Raw genomic sequence first — 15204 nt, 5'->3', positions numbered from 1 at the left:
GAGACAGGTTAAGAGTTCATAAAGATGGGAGCCGGGGGGCCAGTTGCAAAATGGAGGCTGCACAAGGCCCAGAGTTCTGGTCTCCACATGATTTATTGAGTACAATCACGTAGATCTAAGAAGCAGATGTTTAGGGCGAAACAGTGAAAGGGAGGCAGTATGTCATAGGCGTAATCTATAGCAATATCGGTTTAAATGAATCTTCTTTGTGCTTAAACAGCATATCTTTAACTTATTGGAGAGTAGCTAGTAGGAGCAGGCTTAACTAGGAGCCTGTACGTCTGTCCACATTTTAGTGTTTCAGAGGAGTGTCTTTCTCCTTGAGCACAGTGTTTATAGATAAGAGAGCAGGTTGCACTCAGAGCATGGGAACATAATGGCGATAAGAAGGCTTTCCTCCTCAGAGGCCTCTTGTGGCTTTCCACAACTTATTGTCCCATATTTTTATGGCCAGTTTATGCAGGCACTCCATAAGCCTTTTTCCCAACAACAATATGTAAACAAATGAGCATGGATATGTTCCAGGGAAACTCTCATTACCAGTAAAGGTGGTGGATCAGACATGGCCCCCTCTCTGGGCCCTACTGTTCTGCAGGTTTTCAAAGATTACTTGGGAGATTTCTCTCCACCTGTTTGCTAAGACGTTCTGTGACTGATGTAATCCACAACCCATTTTCCCAGCCGTTTTCTGTTTTGTGCTTTTATTCTCTAGCTCTATAATTGTCTGGGGGGAAGGGCGTGATGGTACCATATAAAAATAACAGTCAATAGCATCAGTTATAAGGAGGTAAGAGTCAGGAAGAGTAACTCTTTAATTAGCTGGTCTCAGGGTTAGTATAGGGCTTGCACATGGTAAAGCTGAAAAACATTTAAGAAATGAATATTTAGGCACTCTTGGTACAGTAGTAGCATTATGGTCAGACAGACTGGCGCAATCCCTGTGAAGTCTGGTGGCCAGGGACAAGAGAAACCTCCACCAAGGTGTTGCAGCAGCTGTCATCAAAGGATTCACTCAGCCAATCCCTCTCAGCCTAAAGTTAGTCCTACAAAGGAAGGTTGGCAGTTTTGACTGCCTCTCAGAATTCTACAGCTGAGAAACACACACACACACACACACACACACACACACACACACACACACACACACACACCCCTATACCCCTTGCAGCTTTCCTCCTGCTCCCTCCTCAGGTCCACTCACTGTCAGTGTTCCCTGAGATGAAAAGCCTTCTTTACACAGCCAGTATGGAGGAAAAACTAAAACCCCAGGGATCATAAGAACCCAGATCACAACAGATTTGCCACTGTTATCTTTTTAATGGGAATTTAAGGTATTTGGTGATTCTAGAAGGTTTAAGTAACTAACTTGCTCAGTGATGAAATTTATTTCAATTCTCACAGGCATACTTTGGTCTACTTCACCAACCAGAACAAATCTGTGATAGGAAGGAATGGTAAAACATTCAAAGTGATGTTACATACAGAGATTAATACCCTAAACTGCAAAGGAGAGACATTGAAAGATTAAGGGATAAGAAGTGGCCATAGACTGCTAACCCAGTCATCTTGTTGGAACCTTAGAAAATACCTGAGAGGCCAGGCACTGTGGCTCATGCCTGTAATCCCAGCCCTATAGGAGGCCAAAACCAAGGTGGGAGGATTGCTTGAGGCCAGGAGTTTAAGACCAGAGTAAGGAACATAGCAAGACCTTGTCTCAACTAAAACATAAAAAATTAGCTGGGCATGGTGGTGCATGTCTGTAGTCTTAGCTACTCAGGAGGCTGAGGCAGGAGGCTCACTTGAGCCCAGAAATTCAAGGTTGCAGTGAGCAATGATTGCAGCACTGTACTCCAGCCTGGGTAACAGAGTGAGACTCTGTCTCAAAAAAAAAAAAAAAAAAAAACCTGAGAGACCCTGCAAGCATTTGACTCAATCTTTCTGTCTGACCATTTGACCAAAGAAAGTACAGTCATGCACCACTTAATGACCTTTTTGTCAGTGACAGATTGCATATACCGTGATGGTCCCCTAAGATTATAATGGAGCTGAAAATCTCTTATTGCCTAGAGATGTCACAGCATCATAGCATAACGCATTACTCACATGTTTGTGGTGATGCTGTTATAAACAAACCTACTGCACTGCTAGTCGTATAAAAATACAGCACAGGCTGGGCACGGTGGCTCAAGCCTATAATCCCAGCACTTTGGGAGGCCAAGGTGGGTGGATCACCTGAGGTCAGGAATTTGAGACCAGCCTGCCCAACATGGTGAAACCCTGTCTCTACTGAAAATATAAAATTAGCTGGGTGTAGTGGTGCACGCCTGTAATCCCAGCAACTCGGGGGGCTGAGACAGAAGAATCGCTTAAACCCGGGAGGCAGAGGTTGCACTGAGTAGCTAGGACTACAGGCATGCACCACCATGCCCGGAGTGCAGAGATTCCATCTCCAAAAACAAACAAAAAAAAAAAGCGCATACAATTATGTACAGTACGTAATACTTTAATATACAACTATATTACTGGTTTACGTATTTACTATAGTTTTTATCATTGTTTTAGAGTACATGCCTTCTACCTATTTAAAAAAAAAGCGTTAACTGTGCAACAGCCTGAGGTGGTTCCTTCAGGAGGTATTTCAGAAGAAGGCATTCTTATCATGAGTGTTATTACCCATGAAGGCCTTCCAGTGGGACATGATGTGGAGGTGGAAGACAGTAATATTGATGATTCAGACCCGATGCAGGCCTAGACTAATGCATGTTTGTCTCAGTTTTTAACAAAAATGTTTGAAAAGTTATAAAAATAGAAAAAAAGCTTATAAAATTATGCTATAAAGAAAGAAAATATTTTTGTACAACTATACAATGTATTTTTGTTTTAAGCCAAGTGTTATTAAGAAGAATTTTTTTAAATTCTTGGAACAAATGAAAATGAAAACACAGCACACCAAAACCTATGGGATACCAGCACTTTGGGAGGCCGAGGTGGGCGGATCACGAGGTCAGGAGATCGAGACCATCCTGGCTAACACGGTGAAACCCCGTCTCTACTAAAAATACAAAAAATTAGCCGGGCGAGGTGGTGGGCGCCTGTAGTCCCAGCTACGCGGGAGGCTGAGGCAGGAGAATGGTGTGAACCCCGGGGGACGGAGCCTGCAGTGAGCCGAGATCGCGCCACTGCACTCCAGCCTGGGTGAAAGAGCGAGACTCCTTCTCAAAAAAAAAAAAAACAAAAACCTATGGGATACAGCAAAAGCAGTACTAAGAGGGAAGTTTACAGCAATAAACACCTACATCAACAAGTAGAAACTAACTTCATATAAACAACCTAATAATGCATTGTAAAGAACTAGAAAAGCAAGAGCAAACCAAACCCAAAATTAGTGGAAAAAAAGAAATGATAAAGATCAGAACAGAAACCAAAAAAACTATAGAAAAGATGAATGAAATGAAAAGTTTTCTGAAACGATTAAAAAAATCAGGAAGCCTTTAGACAAAGAAAAAAAAGAGGAATGCTATTACAGAAGAGTCAAAGTTTTTTTAAAAATAAAAAGTATATAAAGTTAAATTATAATAAGCTAAGGCTAATTTATTATTGAAGAAATAAAACTTTTTTATAAATTTAGTAGAGTCTTAGTGTACAGTGTTTATAAAATCTACAGTAGTGTATAGTAATGTCCTAGGCCTTCATACTCACTCACTGACTCACCGGAGTGACTTCCAGTCCTCCAAGTGCCATTCATGGTAAGTACCCTATATAGTGTACCATTTTTTTAAATTCTTTTAGACCATATTCTTACCATACCTTTCCTATATTTAGATATGTTTATTTTTTATTTATTTAGAGACAGGGTCTGGCTCTGCCACCCAGGCTGGAGTGCAGTGGCACCATCTCAGCTCACTGCAACCTCCACTTCCTGGGCTCAAGCCAGTCTCACACCTCAGCCTCCTGAGTAGCTGGAACTACAGGCGCATGCCACCATGCCCAGCTGATTTTTAAATTTTTTTGTAGAGACAGGATTTCACTATGTTGCCCAAGCAGGTCTCAAACTCCTGAGCTCAAGTGATTCACCCACCTCAGCCTCACAAAGTGCTAGGATTACAGGCATGAGCCCCCACACCTGGCTTTAGATATGTTTAGATACACAAATACCATTCTGTTCCAGTTGCCTACAGTTTTCAGTAGTTATGGGCTATACAGGTTTGTAGCCTAGGAGCAATAGGCTCTACCATATAGCCTAGGTGTATAGTAGGTTGTCCCATCTAGGTTCGTGTAAGTACACTTTATGATGTACGACAACAAAATCATCTAACATCACATTTCTCAGAATGTATCCTTGTCGCTAAGTGACATATGACTGTAATTTGTTGATATCCAGATTCTTAGAAGTCTGCTTCACAACCTAAGACAAGCTATGGGAAATTCCAAGGGTATCTAAACTGAAAACCATGAGCATGAGCTCAGGGTAGTGCATGCCTTCCTCAAGCCACAGTGTCTACCACCCAAATGTTTAGGAAATTCAGGGTGATCAGTGCTAAGTCTTGGCAAATATTGTGATTGTTTCTTAGTAGAAACCTATAATGGTAGTAGCAAACATGGCTGCCATCCTGGGTCCTTGGCCTAGGTACAAATGTCACTAACTGACCTATTTTTGACATTCTGCATACAGTATATCACCTGAAGGCCAAGAAAATGAGCATGGTTTTGTGGAGATCACCTTCCCTGTATTGCCATAACAACATTCCTACTAGTTTGACAACTAGTAACCAGAGTGGCTCCATGAAGTGGAATGATACTCTAGGAAGCGACCATCATGTAACTTCAGACTTTTGGAGAGTCTGTGAAGTTACATCATGGTCGCTTCCTAGAGAATCATTCAGCCATTACACCAGTATTATGACAAAACTTACCAAATCTGACTCCCAGCCAACATGGAGTAATAGGGACCACGTATACCTTCCCACCTAAAACAACTTAAAAATAGAACAATATATATGAAGCATTTTCCAAACATTAAACAAAGAGCAGTCCAGGCCAGTGATCCCTGAAAGGGGATGCAAATCAAATGCCCGGAGAGACCTGTGATTGACCTGCTTACTCCCTTCAGGGAGTTGCAGGGAGGGGAACACAGGCAGAGTCCAGCAGTCTCCATGAGTTGAAAAGATACAGCTGGAAATCTGAGGACACCAAAGAGACTAGTGTTCCTAGGGCAGAGTACAGAGAGGTGAGAGCTAACCCAGAGAAACCCTTCCAGAGATGTGAAGTCTTCCACTGAGTACTGGATAGCACATGTATGTAAGTAAACTATTATTACTTGAGACTGGGAAAATAACTAACCTGAAGGACAAAGGGGTGGGGGGGTGGGAAACAGGTCTCTGGAGCTTAAAAAAGACCAGGAAGAGTTTGTGTTCCACCAGTCAGAGTGGAAAACCTTACAATTCACAGGGCATCTGGTAGAGTACTCAGAAGAGCATTAGCTCAGTAGAGGAAAATAATTAGCCCTAGGCTAAAGGCTGCTGTGATCCCATTTAATAAAGCTTAAAAGCAAGCCTTTCTGAAAGAATTAAACGGTGTACAATAACTTGACAGTGTCTCAGAGAACCCAACAAATGTTTTAGGATCCAATGTAAATTTACCAGGTACATAAACAGGAAAAGTTGACCCATAATGGGAAAAATCAGTTTATTGAAACCAATTCAGAAATGACAGTGCTGATATACTAATTAAGTAGGTGTTTAAAGATCATTATACCTATATTCTATATGTTCAAGAAGTTAGAGGAAAGATTAACCATGTAATGTAGAAACATAGAAGATATTTTTTAAAAACCGAAAGCAAACTTTTAAAGATGAAAACTACAATGTGAGAGAAAAATACGTGACAAGGGATGAATAGCAGATTAGACATTACCAAAAATAATTGGTGAACTTGTTTTCAAAAACTGCAAAAAGAAATAGACAAATCCACAATTATCTTCCAAAATTTCAACACTTCAATCCCAAATATTAGTTTCAAAAATAGCAGACAGATTACAAATTAAAATGAGATGCCTCTACATACCTATTAAATGTCTAAAACCCAAAACACTGACAACACCCAGTGCTGGTGAGTGTGTGGAGCAACTGTAAGTCTCATTCAGTGCTGGTGGGAATGCAAAATGGTACAGCCACTTTGGAAGACACTTTGGCAGTTCTTATAAAACTTAACATACTCTTGCCATACAACCCAGCAATCGTGCCCCTTGGTATTTACCCAAATAAGATGAAAATCTGTGTCCACACAAAAACCTGCACACAGATATGTATAGCAGCTTTATTCATAATTGCCAAAACTTAGAAGCAACCAACATGTTCTTCAATAGGTGAATGGAAAAAAAACTATGGTATATTCAGACAATGGAATATTATTCAACACCAAAAAGAAATGAGCCATCAAGGCCGGGCGCGGTGGCTCACGCCTGTAATCCCAGCACTTTGGGAGGCCGAGGCGGGCGGATCACGAGGTCAGGAGATCGAGACCACGATGAAACCCCGTCTCTACTAAAAATACAAAAAAATTAGCCGGGCGTGGTGGCGGGTGCCTGTAGTCCCAGCTATTCGGAGAGGCTGAAGCAGGAGAATGGCGTGAACCCGGGAGGCGGAGCTTGCAGTGAGCCGAGATTGCGCCACTGCACTCCAGCCTGGGTGACAGAGCCAGACTCCGACTCAAAAAAAAAAAAAAAAAAAAAAAAAAAAAAAAAAAAAAAAAAAGAAATGAGCCATCAAGCCATGAAAAAACATGGAGGAACCTTAAATGCATATAATATATAACTAAATGAAATAAGCCAACCTGAGATGGCATATGTATGATTTCAACTCTATGACATTCTAGAAAGGGCAAAACTATGCAAGCTGTAAAAGAATAGTGGATTTGGGGTGGGGAGGGATGAATAGGTGGAACACAGAGGATTCTTAGGGCAGCGAAACTCTTCTGATACAGTATAGTCAGCCCTTTATATTACAGGTCCTGCATCTGTGGATTCAACCAACCATGAGCAAAAAATGTAGTTTGGCCTATGTAGCATTTGTGCTGAACATATGCAGACTTTTTTATTCTTGTCATTGTCCCCTAAATGATACAGTATAACAACTACTTACATAGCCTATACAGTGTATTAGGTGTAAGTAATCTAGAGATTATTTAAAGTATACAGGAGGATATGTGTGTATTATATGCAAATACTACACCGTTTTATATAAGGAACTTGAGCAGCCCCAGATTTTGGTGTCCTTGAGGGATCCTGGAACCAGTCTCCCAAGGATACCAAGGGACGACAGTACTATAAAGGTGGGTACATGTCATTAAAAATTTGTCAAAACCCAAGAATACAGAGTAACAAGAGTGAACCCTAATGTAAACTATGGACATTGGGTGATAATGATATGTCAGCATAGATTTATCCATGGTGTGAGATTTTTTTTTTTTTTTGAGACGGAGTCTCGCTGTGTCACCCAAGCACCCAGGCTGGAGTGCAGTGGCGCGATCTCGGCTCACTGCAAGCTCCACCTCCCGGAGTCACGCCATTCTCCTGCCTCAGCCTCTCCGAGTAGCTGGGACTACAGGCACCCGCCACCGCGCCGGCCACCACGCCCGGCTAATTTTTTGTATTTTTAGTAGAGACAGGGTTTCACCGTGGTCTCGATCTCCTGACCTCGTGATCCACCTGCCTTGGCCTCCCAAAGTGCTGGGATTACAAGCGTGAGCCACCGCGCCCGGCCATGGTGTGAGATTTTGATAGTGGGGGAAAAACACATATGAGAACTCTGTACTTTCCACTCAGTTTGCTCTGAATCTAAAACTGCTCTGAAAAAAGTCTGTTAAAAAAATTAGTAGTCATTTTATGCCAATAAAAAGTAATTAATATTTTTTAATTAGTAGACAGAGAATATCAATAAGGATTTTAAAGACTTTAACACTATTAACCTATTTGTCCAAATTGTCCTAATAATTTGCCTTGTTTGTCCTAATGATTGTAGGTATGTACAAATTTAGTCGTTATATCTTTCTGGTGCATTTATCATTAGGTAGATACTTTCAGTGTCTCTGGGAGTGCTTTTGCTGTAAGATCTACTTTGTCTAATATTAATGTAGTTGCATTTATTTTTCTTTTTTGACTTTTTAGATTCAGGAGGGTTGTATGCAGGTTTGTTAACTGAGTATATTGTGTGGTACTGAAGTTTGGGATATGAATGATCCCATCACCCAGGTACTGAGCATAGTACCCAACAGTTTTTCAATCCTTGTTCTTCTCCCTGCCTTCCTCCTGTGTCTATTGTTGCCATCTTTATTTCCATGAGTACCCAATGTTTAGCTCCTACTTATAAGGGAGAACATGTGGTCTTTGGTTTTCTGCTCTTGCATGTAGTTGCTTTCTTTTGGTTAATGTCTGCCTTTCTATATTTTTATATTTTCAGTATACTTCATATTAGTGGCATATTGTGGAGTTTTTAAATGCAGTTTAACAAATTTTGTCTTTAAATTGGAACATTTAGGCTGTTTATATTTAATGTAAAATTTAATATATTTGAGTTGAAATATACTTTCTATTTGCTTTTTATTTGTCCTACATGTTCTATGTTCCTTTTTCTATTTTCTTTCTTTTTAATTGGTTGCTTGGTTTTTATGATTTTATGATTTCATTAGTAATTATACACTTTTTACCATTCTCTTCTTTGTAGAGATTACCACATACATCCTTGACTTATCAAAGTCTTAATATAAATTAGTACCTTTACCTCTTCCTGGACAATACAAGAACCAGGATGAACTTCAACTCCATTTACCCTATCCCAGTATATATTCTGTTTCAGTTCTGTGTTTTAATTATATATGTATTTTTAAACCCTCAAAAGATTATTTTTATTTTGTCAAAGTTTATTTAAATCAGATTTTTCATCCTCATCACTATTAACGTTTTACGCCAGATAATTCTTTTTTTGTGGGGAGATGCCCTGTATATTATAGGCTATTTATCAGCAATCCATGGCCTCTACTCACTAGATGCCATTAGTACCTTCCTCCTAGTTGTGACAACCAAAAATGTTTCCAGGCATTACCAAATGTAACCTGCTCCTCAGTTGAGAACCACTTGTTTAGATTTACCTAAACATTTATCATTTTATTTTCCTTCATTCCTTCCTATATCTCCATTCTTCTATTAGGATTATTTTCTTCTTGACTGAAGAACACCTTCTAGTAATTCCTTTTGTGCAGATGTGTTGATCAGTTCTTTTTGTTTACCTGAAAGGATGTATTTGTTAGATATACATTCTGGGGTTGACAAGTGTTTTCTTTCAGCGTTTTGAAGATACAGTTGATTTTTTTCCCCCCACACTTTCATTTGCTTCCTAGCTTCCAGTATTTTATTGTTGCCTTCTTCCCACCTACTTTTTCTTTTTTTATTTAATTTTAATTTTAATTTTTTTTTTTTTTTTTTTTTTGAGATGAGGTCTCACTATGTTGCCTGGGCTGGCCTTGAACTCCCTAGGCTAAAGCGATCCACCTGGCTCAACCTTTCGAGTGGCTGGGACTACAGGCGTGAACTACCACACCCGGCTCAAAGATACAATTTCTATGTCTTCTTTTTTCCATTGTTTGTTTTGAGAAATCATCTCTCAATCTAATTTTTTCGTCTTTAAAAGTAATTTTTTTTCTCTCGCTGTTTTTAAGATGTTCTCATTGTCTTTGGTTTTCAGCTGTTTCACTCTGTGTGCCAAGATATAATTTTCTTGTTTTTATCCTATTTGGCACTTCTTGAATTTGTGGCCTGATGTTGTTCATCACATTTGGAAACTTCTCAGCCCTTAACTCTACAAATAGTACATTCTCTTTTCCCTTTTTTCATTCTTTCTGTCACTACAGGTACTTGCATATTAGCTTTCTCATTGTGTCTTTAATGTCACTTTCCCCTCATTTCTATTTTTTGTTTGTCTATCACTTCAATGATTCATCCTGGTTATTTTCTGAACTGATCTTCCAGTTCGTTGATACTCTCTTCATCTGTGATTTATCTGCTATTAAATCTATCCATTGACTTCCTTGTTCTTTTATTGTATTTTCTAGTTTTCAAGTTTTCAGTATGTTCTTTTTGTTTCCAATTCTTTGTTAAAAATTTTAATCTCATCTTTTATTTTTTTAAACATATTAAAAATATTTGTTTTAAAGTCTGTGTCTGAAGACTAGGTTTTCTGGATCCTCTATGTGTCTATTTCGGTTGTCTCTTATTTCTTTAGGTTTTTAGCCATGTTTTGTCTCTTCATATACCTGATGACCTTTGATGGAGTGCCAGATATTGTATATGAAAATACTTGAGGATTTGCGTCTGTTTCAGGCATAAGGTTAAGTACCTTATGAATAGAATATTGAGTGATTTGAAGCTGGGCTTCACCATATCCAATTAATAATTATGCTTTGGGCTGGGTGCGGTGGCTCACGTCTGTAATCACAGCACTTTGGGAGGCCAAGGTGGGCGGATCACAAAGTCAGGAGTTCGAGAACAGCCTGGCCAATATAGTGAAACCCCGTCTCTATTAAAAATACAAAAAAAATTAGCTGGGTGTGGTGGCATGCGCCTGTAGTCCCAGATACTCAGGAGGCTGAAGCAGGAGAATCACTTGAACCCGGGAGGTGGAGGTCGCAGTGAGCCGAGATCACACCACTGCACTCCAGCCTGGGCGATAGAGCGAGACTCTGTCTCAAAAAAAAATATATATATATATGCTTTGGGTCCACTTCACTTCTCCTACCACCCCCCACTGCTTGCTTGCCTCCATTTTGTTTGTTTGTTTGTTTCTCTCTGTCTTCCTGAGGCTGTTTTAAAGCTCTACTAATCTTCTCAACCACCTCTTCTGGAATCCAGATGCTTCTAGAAGAAAAACTGTTCTAAACCTCTCTGGGTTTCAGTCCTATCCCAAATATTGGCCCTGTTGTTTTTCTCACCCTTTCTAGTTATTCTCAGCAGGTCTAATGATCTGACTTGCCTTGTCTGCCATTATCAGAAGGAGAAGCTCCCTCAGATTCCTTTTATTTCTTGCAGAAATATATCCTCTTTTTCTCAGAGAATGTTGTAAGTTGTAAAATTTTGTGCTCTTATTAAAGATCTGAAAATATCGTTGTTTAATTGGAAACAGAATTACGGTTTCAAAATCATTCTAATCATTTTTCTTTAATACCTTATAGATATTTGTCCATTATTTCTTATATTTAGTGTTGCTGATGAGAAATTTGACTTGAATCTGATTCTCATCTCTTTGTAAGAAATTTTTTTTTCTTTCTATAGAAATTTTTTTCAAATTTTCAACATATCTTTGATATTTGGAAGTTTTACCTTGGTAAAAGAATGGAATGTACCTTGGTATAGGTTGTTATTGCTGTTTAATGTATCCTTCTTGGGATCTTTTAAACTAAAAACTTCTTTCTTTCCTATACAAGCTCTCTTCACTCTGTTTCCTCCCATGACTGTTCAAGGGTACATTTTCCCTCTTTAAATTCATTTCCATCTTCTCTTTGTCTGTGAAGGACTCCTCAGAGTGTCTGTCCCACCAGGAGCTCCCCTTTTTATTTCCTAGTGTAGCTGTATATTTGTGTATTTATTTGTTTTTAATATATCTTGTATTATTTCAAGGGATTTGGTGAGAGGGGAAGAGGGCACAAGGTCAGCTCAGTTTTCCGTCTTGAATCTCAGTACGTCTTTTTATAACTTCATCTGCCAGAATCATCTTCCTCTAGTCAGGTTTCACTTAGTTCATAGTCTGACTTGCCACATCACCTTTGTTCAACAAATGTCAGTCTCTAAAGTATCTTCATGCCAGCATACAAAGCTTTCTTCAGTATATATATATACATTAATTGCCACAGTCATTTGAAAACCATTACTATAGGTCATTTCAACAACGTTTTTAACAACTTTTTGCAATCTACTTTAGTTTTAGAAAAATTAGCATGCAGCATGTAAAGAAGGACCAAATCCATTAGCTGATTGGCACCTGAAATCATAAAAGTCAATTCAGAGAGCAAAGTAGTATGTTGGAAGGGAATAACAACAACAGCAGGGGAAAGCAGTATGAAAACCTGAACTGAGAGACAAAGTGAAACTAGAATTTGCTGAGTGGCAGGGCAAGTGGACTCCGATGGATATCATAAGTGCTCTGCAATGCATGAAATGTATACATTGAAATTTTCTTGCTTTAACAATTGTATGTGCAGACCTTCCATCCTGTTGTGAGGGGTCAAGGCCTAGACCTCGAGGCTCTAGAGTTAAACTCTCATGAGGGTCTCAGGCATCCTGCTGTCCTGAGGCCTCCTGAAAGCACTCACTTATGGGGGCATTGCCTGATTGAGTGCTTAGGAGTGAATGTGCCAGCTGTGGCCAGGCTGAGCACACCCCCTCTCCCAGGATCCTCATTCTGGAAACTACCTCTCTTTATTTTTTTCCCCCAAATTGACTCACTTTTACTTACCCAGAAATCTAAATATATAGGCACAGAAATAAATTTACAGAGCTATTTTAATTTTGACAAAATCAGTATCTAAACAGTCTCACTACAGTGTTTAAATACATTTTAGGAAACGGTCTCTCAATACTAATTTTACTATTAATGCTTAGGCCTTCATTATTTTCATTGATATGATATACAGAATTTTGCTTTGCACTTAATATTTGCTTTCATAAACAACTTTGTAACTGAGTGTTTGCCTCCTAGAGGTAAATTTTCTGGGATTCCAATCATAGTATCATTTTTATCAAGTAATTTTTTTCCTTCTAGCACTTACTGTGTTTATCCCAACATTAAATATTATATAAACCTTAATTAACTTATTTTTCTTCATTTAAAATTTCTCACCAGTTGTCTTAAGTAAACTTTAAAAATATTAATTTAGAATTTTAAAATTCTACATGAAGTCATGAGATGTCTGTTATCTCTTTTCATTCAACAGATTTAAAATGAAAAATATTTTGAATTGTTTATATTCTTTTAGGACTTAAAAATTAAGAATAATATTTTCAAACCAATTTATACTTCTATTGAACACATAATTCCACCTAAACATATAAAAATAATTTAATACTAAGTATACAAGGTCTGAAATACTTGGGAAGTACATCGTGAAAAAAACAAACAGAATAATGCATACTTTGAACTTTAAAAATCTATTAGTAACGAGCTAAGTTACTCAAGAGTTAAACATATTTGCGAAATAAAATACCCAAATATTAAAACCATTCCACATGCTAAGTAGAAACTTAAATTTTAAAACTTTTTTACCTGGATATCTAAACTAAGTAGGCTTTGCTTGGTGTCATTTAAGTCTCCAGCTGAAAATGAAACAAAATCAGAGCTTTCTTTAAAAACAAAGAAAGGACAGAAGGGAATGTTGAAAAGTATTTGCTGAACTTCTTAGTAAAATCTAAAATAACTGCCTCCCTTGGGGATAAATGCCTTTCAGTTCTTTGTGCAGAAAATCAGCCAAGAAAGTAACCAGGGAAAATGGTTACCAAGGGAAATATTTTTTTTAATCATAAGAAAAGTAGAAAACAGCAGTGGGTGTGGGGGAAGAGCATTTTGTTTGTAGGCTGAAAAGGCAGAGTTGGAAACATAAAAATGAGCTTTATTAAGAAATCTGTGGTTTTCATAGACTATTCGCATTAAAAATGTTAAAGTTTATACTAGCCAGCATGATGTCACTTGAGCTTTATCAGATTATAGGGATGATATTCTCGTCAGCTAAAGGCTGTGTATATCTGGAATCTATTTTAAATTGGATTAATAATATTTAACTCATCTGCCCGCCCACCTCGATCTCACACACAGTATTAACAAAACAACAACAACAACAAAAATGGTTACGTATTAATGTCAGTGGAAATTATGTAACTTCTAACCATGAAATAATAGAAAATGTGAAAGGGAGCTGTGTGGCTCCTAATTACCTGTTACGCTGGCAAATTAGTTGTGTACTTTGGCCTCGGTTTCTTTATCTGCAAATGAGAAGTTAGAGACAGATAAGGATTCCAAGTGCAACCCTGCTGTTTATGAGGGACCTTGAGTAAGTTACTTAAGGTTTCTGACCAAAGTTTACTCTTCTGTAAAACCAGAGTGATACCTTTCAAATTTTTCTGAAAATAAAAGAAATAACATAAATGAAGGTCCTAACTCAGTGCCTGTCCTAGACTAGGTAATTTTGGAACTATTTTTTAAATTCTTTTTTTTTTTTTGAGATGGAGTTTTTGCTCTGTTGCCCATGCTAGAGTGTAATGTCGTGATCTCGGCTCACTGAAACCTCCGCCTCCTAGGTTCAAGGGATTCTCCTGCCTCAGCTTCCCGAGTAGGTGGGATTAAAGGCGCCCGCCACCACGCCAGATTAATTTTTGTATTTTTTTTTAGTAGAGATGGGGTTTCACCATGTTGGCCAGGCTGGTCTCGAACTCTTGACTTCATGTGATCCATCCACCTCGGCCTCCCAAAGTGCTGGGATTACAGGCATGAGCCACTGCACCCAGCCTTAAATTCTTATATCGTTATTTCAGGGGTCTAAATCATTTGGCAAAGAAGAGCTAAATATTTGTTTAAATGATGTGGTTAGACTGAATCAGGATTTGTAAAATGACCTAGATAGACTGAATCAAGATAAGGGACTAAATACATAAGCCACTCAACTTCCTAAAAATAAGGAAAATGATATTTATTTTTAAAAATGTAAAACTGGCTGAGTGCAGTGGCTCACACCTGTAATCCCAGCACTTTGGGAGGCTGAGACAGGTGGATCACCTGAGGTTAGGAGTTTGAGATCAGCCTGACCAACATGTGAAACCCCGTCTCTACTAACAGTACAAAAATTAGCCGAGCATGGTGGCACATGCCTGTAGTCCCAGCTACTCAGGAGGCTGAGGTGGGAGAATCACTTGAACCCAGGAGGCGGAGGTTGCAGTGAGCCAAGATTGCGCCATTGTGCTCCAGCCTGGGCGACAGAGCAAGACTACATCTCAAAAAAAAAAAAAAAGAAAAGAAAAGAAAAAGATGAGTATAAATGAGCAAATACCATTAAACAGGCAGTTCACAGAAGAGGAAATGTCAGTGGTCAATAAAACAGAAGAAGAAGATTTCTCAACCTCAGTAACAATCAAGAAAAGTAAATTAAAACAGGATGGTTATTTTTTCACTA

At 38.6% G+C, this 15204-nt stretch overlaps 2 protein-coding genes across 6 annotated transcripts in view; one reads left to right on the top strand and one right to left on the bottom strand.

Moving 5' to 3' along the window:
• ECM2 (extracellular matrix protein 2) overlaps window positions 1-14011 on the bottom strand; it is a 46095-nt gene extending 32084 nt beyond the window's left edge. For 3 of the 4 annotated variants that reach the window (XM_063636250.1, XM_055271942.2, XM_063636249.1), the window contains exon 1: window positions 13308-13550. The gene's annotated coding sequence lies outside the window, so the exon portion shown is untranslated. Of the gene's footprint in view, window positions 1-13307; window positions 13551-13972 lie in introns of those variants that run through there. The other variant, XM_063636248.1, reaches the window with a different exon arrangement.
• The window catches only part of CENPP (centromere protein P), a 289893-nt gene that overhangs the window by 209337 nt on the left and 65352 nt on the right, over window positions 1-15204 (top strand). The gene's annotated exons all lie outside the window — the stretch shown is intronic.

Source organism: Symphalangus syndactylus, chromosome 3, assembly GCF_028878055.3.
Source record: "Symphalangus syndactylus isolate Jambi chromosome 3, NHGRI_mSymSyn1-v2.1_pri, whole genome shotgun sequence".
NCBI lineage: Eukaryota > Metazoa > Chordata > Mammalia > Primates > Hylobatidae > Symphalangus > Symphalangus syndactylus.
The sequence above is the reverse complement of the archived record's forward strand: the minus strand, read 5'-3'. Positions and strand labels throughout refer to the sequence as shown.